Source organism: Triticum dicoccoides, chromosome 4A (assembly GCF_002162155.2).
Source record: "Triticum dicoccoides isolate Atlit2015 ecotype Zavitan chromosome 4A, WEW_v2.0, whole genome shotgun sequence".
Lineage (NCBI taxonomy): Eukaryota > Viridiplantae > Streptophyta > Magnoliopsida > Poales > Poaceae > Triticum > Triticum dicoccoides.
The window spans coordinates 82,985,899-82,991,135 of NC_041386.1; the positions used below are offsets into that span (position 1 = coordinate 82,985,899).

At 40.3% G+C, this 5,237-nt stretch overlaps 1 long non-coding RNA gene across 1 annotated transcript; it reads left to right on the forward strand.

Annotated features, from left to right (window-relative positions):
* Positions 1–1,627: 1,627 nt before the first annotated feature.
* On the forward strand, positions 1,628–2,331 carry LOC119288713. Its single transcript, XR_005141259.1, has 2 exons — positions 1,628–2,103; positions 2,186–2,331. It is a non-coding gene; the product is annotated as an uncharacterized LOC119288713 (long non-coding RNA).
* Positions 2,332–5,237: the final 2,906 nt, after the last annotated feature.

Consider the following 5,237-nt stretch of genomic DNA (forward strand, 5'->3'; position numbering starts at 1 on the left):
TCGGGTCCATAGTTAGTAGCTAGATGGCTTCTTCTCTCTCTTTGAATCTCAATACAAAGTTCTCCCCCTCTCTTGTGGAGATCTATTGGATGTAATCTTCTTTTTGCGGTATGTTTGTTGAGACCGATGAATTGTGGGTTTATGATCAAGTCTATCTATGAATAATATTTGAATCTTCTCTGAATTCTTTTATGTATGATTGGTTATCTTTGCAAGTCTTTTCGAATTATCCGTTTGGTTTGGCCAACTAGATTGGTAGTTCTTGCGATGGGAAAAGTGTTTAGCTTTGGGTTCGATCTTGCGGTGTCCTTACCCAGTGACAGAAGGGGCAGCAAGGCACTATTGTATCGTTCCCATCGAGGATAACAAGATGGGGTTTATTTCATATTGCATGAATTTATATCTCTACATCATGTCATTTTGCTTAAGGCGTTACTCTGTTTTTAACTTAATACTCTAGATGCATGCTGGATAGCGGTCGATGAGTGGAGTAATAGTAGTAGATGCAGAATCGTTTCGATCTACTTGTCACGAACGTGATGCCTATATACATGATCATGCCTAGATATTCTCATAACTATGCTCAATTCTGTCAATTGCTCAACAATAATTTGTTCACCCATCATAAAATACTTATGCTCTTGAGAGAAGCCACTAGTGAAACCTATGGCCCCCGGGTCTATTCTCATCATATCAATCTCCATTACTTTAATCTTGCTTTGCTTTTTTACTTTGCCTTTACTTTTTACTTTGCATATCTATACCAAAAATACCAAAAATATTATATCTATCAGATCTCACTCTCGTAAGTGATCGTGAAGGGCTTGACAACCCTTAATCACGTTGGTTGCGAGTAGCTATCGCTTTGTGCAGGTACGAGGGACTTGAGTGTGGGCTCCTACTGGATTGATACCTTGGTTCTCAAAAAATGAGGGAAATACTTACGCTACTCTGCTGCATCATCCCTTCCCCTTCGGGGAAAACCAACGCAAGCTCAAGACGTAGCAAGCATTTTTATAATCACCCAGTTACGTTGCGACGTTTGATAGCACACAAGGTGTTCCTCCGGTATTCGGGAGTTGCATAATCTCATAGTTAGAGGAACATGTATAAGTCATGAAGAAAGCAATAACAATAAAACTAAATGATCATTATGCTAAGCTAATAGATGGGTCTTGTCCATCACATCATTCTCTAATGATGTGATCCCGTTTATCAAATGACAACACATGTCTATGGTCACGAAACTTAACCATCTTTGATTAACAAGCTAGTCAAGTAGAGGCATACTAAGGACAATTTGTTTGTCTATGTATTCACACATGTACTAAATTTACGGTTAACACAATTCTAGCATGAATAACAAATATTTATCATGATATAAGAAAATATAAATAACAACTTTATTATTACCTCTAAGGCAAATTTCCTTTAAAGAAACTATATATATATAAGATAACACTATTCTTATCCTGGGATGAGAATAGTTCATCTGATCACGATCGGCCCTATGTAGCGCTCGACGAGGACCTTCCTGGACTCCCCGCCCCGCAGCGAAACAAAAAAGAAAAAAGCCCAAACAGAAAAGAAAAAAACCACCCCGAAACCCCACGTTCCCCAACTCTCCCTACTCTCCCCGATTCCCAGTCGTCGCCATCCCCGCCGCTGCATGCCTCCCCCCTAATCTCAACGGCCAGCGAGCCTCCCCCTTCCTCCCTCGGCCAGCGCGCCTCCCCACGGTCCAGTCCAGATCGGCTCCAACGTGCCGCCGCCGACATCTTCCCCTGCGTGCTGTTGCCAGGCGCTGGATCCTGAGCGCCGCTGACGGGCCGTGGATCCCACGCGCCGCCGCCTGTCCATGGATCCCGCGCACTGCCGTCGCCTCCCGAGACCACAACGCGCCACCTGGTGGCCGCCGCTGGAGACCCCCTGCCTCCTTCCTCCCCGCGTCGGGTGGGTGGTGCAGCACCGGAGCGCCGTCGAGCACAGCTGGAGATCCCTCCTGCCTCCTTCCTCCCTGGAATCACGTCCACGGCCACTCCATCGCCCCCAGCACGGGCGCGCGTGATCCAGCGGCAGCGAGCCTCTGATGGGGGGTTTCAGGTGTTCCCTGCGACTGTACTATGCCCAGTTTATGTATTGTTTCTAAGTGGCTTTCTTTTCTGAAGTTCAGACGTATTTGCAGGTGCAAAAAAGTTGGATGTAGTGATATGTTGGTTTTCACAGGTACTCCAAATATTGGGAAAAAAGAGTTTTCTTCTCCCAAATGCATCAAAGCCGTGAAGTGCTAATTCTTCTTGTGTGCTTCTATAGAGCCTTGTGTTTCAGTCACCACCATGACGAACCAGCTCGTCCTATTTTGCAGAAGCAAGTCGCACGATAGTTTTTAGCTGGGATGCAGTTCAGAGGTAATACGGAATCAAGGTTCAGTGAGATTTTTTTAGCACATTCAGAGAGCTTTTTCAGTGCACTGCAGCCAAATCCGTTCTGGAGGCCACACTGCTGACGTTTGGTTTTGATTTTATTTTACAAACGAAGTTGCTAGCAGTAGTAGATCTTGGGATTTGGGCACACAAGGATAAGATATATAAATAAGTCGCCCTAATGAGTTGGAGATTGCATGTTCGTTGCTCAGAAGGATAAGATCCTTTTGGTTTTAGCTAGGTTGTAGGGGACTGGGAACATTGACGAAGGACTTCTACATGGCGATGTCCTGAAAGAAGGCGAACTCGTGCTCCATCCTCGTCTACGTTTGCAACTGCCGCTCGAGGGACAGTACAGACCACCCCTGCGGCCCTCTGGTCTACGCATCATGTGCTACTGCTTGTGCCTGCTCGTTGCCTCCACCTCAGGGACGAAGGAAATTTTAGCTGGTCAAGTTCAGCTCCGTGCCGGATAAAAGGTCATCTTGGATGTGTGCCTGCTCGCTCCCTCCACCGTTTGAGCATTTCTCTGAACTTTTTTCAATGTATGCACTACTAAAATTTTAGTCCAGGCTTTGTACTTTAACTAAGTTCGGTACTGAATTTTAGAGAGGTTGAGAAAAATGAAGTTCTACTATTTTAGTTTAGCCGGTCAAGTTCTTGACGAGGGGTGGTTGTGGCCTGTGGCCACCTGCCCTATTTTGTTGTTTCTGCTGTAGGCTGCAGCACCTAGCGTCATCACCCCCACTGGGCCCATAGTTTGTGCCAATCCCTGCCGCAAGCTTTCCCCCTGCTATTGCCACACGAAACGCTCGCTTCTGCAATTTATTACAAGGTTGAACATTGTTGGCCAGTGTTGAGATAACCGAATGAGAGAAATTGTTCTATAACTGAAGTAGTACTTCAGGGTTCAGAAAACTGAATGTTTATTTGATAACCTCGGTGTTGTAAAAAGATATTCAGACGTTCAAAGACAGCTTCCATAGAAGTTCAAAATCAATAACGTTATGAAGTACAGTAACTATTAAAAAGGATTAGTACATTTGTGCATGCGTGCGTACTGGGTGTGATGACTTGTGTGTGTGCGCTCGTGTGTTTGTGTGTACGCGACTTGTGTAGTGTGTGTCCTCTGGTGTGTACTCCCGTCTGTGTGGGTGCTTTGCTTCTATAAAAACAATTTGACACTATGGCAAATTGAAACAGTGCTAGAAAATAAATTATGTTCACAAAAAATTACATGCTTGTGTCAAAAAACATGTAAAATTTATATTTGTACATCAGTCGGTGTAAACAAAAAAACACTCACTTTTTAGACTTTAGTAATTCACGGGAAAAAAGTACTAGTACGCATAGGAAAACACTTAACAAAAGTTCGCTGTGAAAAGTCATGTGTATTCGTGATACAAAATGTTTTCCATTTTGAATAACATAGCATACAGAAGTTCAGGGAAAAAATATATAAATAAGTCGCCCTAATGAAAAAATAACCCACAAAATTCATTTTTAAAAACACATGAAGTTCTACCTAGATAAAACATTTCTTATTTTCCCATTCTTAAAATGTAAATGCACGAAATTCAAAATAGAAAAAATGAGTAATCCGATGGTTAGAAAAATTGAAATGAATAAATAGAAGTATGCTTTGAAAAACAATAATTTTTTTTGCATGTATGGGATTTTAGAGACCAAAAGATAAGGAAGTTTAGAAAAAACAAATGAAAAATGTTCGGACACCAAACATGGGGTAGTTCTCCATAAAAAAACCCAGGGGCATCCTATCACGGAAGTTTTTCAATAAAAAGAGCAATTCGACGATTATAAAATTATGAAGTTTATTTTTTACTATTTCTGCATTACACAAAAAATAGAGCATAGATGTTCGGAATTAAAAGCAAAAAATGAGCATTACTTGAAGACAAAAAAATGTTGATGCGAAGTTCATATTCTCTGCCGCGGATAGTTCAAAATGTCCGCTAACGACAAAACACACACATTGGGTATCCTAAAATAAAGAGGGGAACACAGAAAAAATCCATGAAGTTCAAAATTTAAAAATAGAGAAGTCTGAAGTTTATTAAAAAAGGAAAAAGTATTTGTTCTAAAAAATAAAATAAAACATTCAGGTTTAAATACCACAATTGTTGGATGTTTATTAAAAATTGCTAGCAAAAATAAAAACTAGGAAGTTCAATTTTAAAATAATAGAATAGTTTGATGTATATTAAAACATCGGATTTTTCTCATTATTAAAAGAATAAAACCAAGAAGTTCAATCTAAAATAACAGAGTAGTTCAATGTATATAAAATTGTCAGATTTGTTGCAAGAAGTTCACGTGCAGCTCCGTGCACGGTTCAGAATTTATATTGCGGGCGTCCGACCTCCAATTACATGTTTTAAAATGGCAAAAAATGACGTCCGGCCTTCAATTGCGTGTAATTTGACGTACACACAAAATCTGACAGAAGTTCAAGGTGAAAACAACGAGAAGTTCAACTACTACAAGGAATGCATTTCAGGTGAGAATAAAAGTATAAAAAATAAAAGCTTTAAAGGTTTGTTGAAAGAAGTTCAAGTGCTCTGTCCGGAGAAGTTAAACAATTCTTATGAGAGTTGTTTACCTTGTATTTCCATGTTCGATTTTTTCCGTATAAAAATCGAATAATATTCTTTACTCAAAATACAAAAAGGTGAAGTTCAAATTGAAATAACATAGAAGTTCGGAGTTTATTAAAACCTAGGATTTACCTGTTCAAAAAATAAAAACACAATGTCATTTTTTGCACTTTTAAAAACAACTCATAAACGAAAAAAT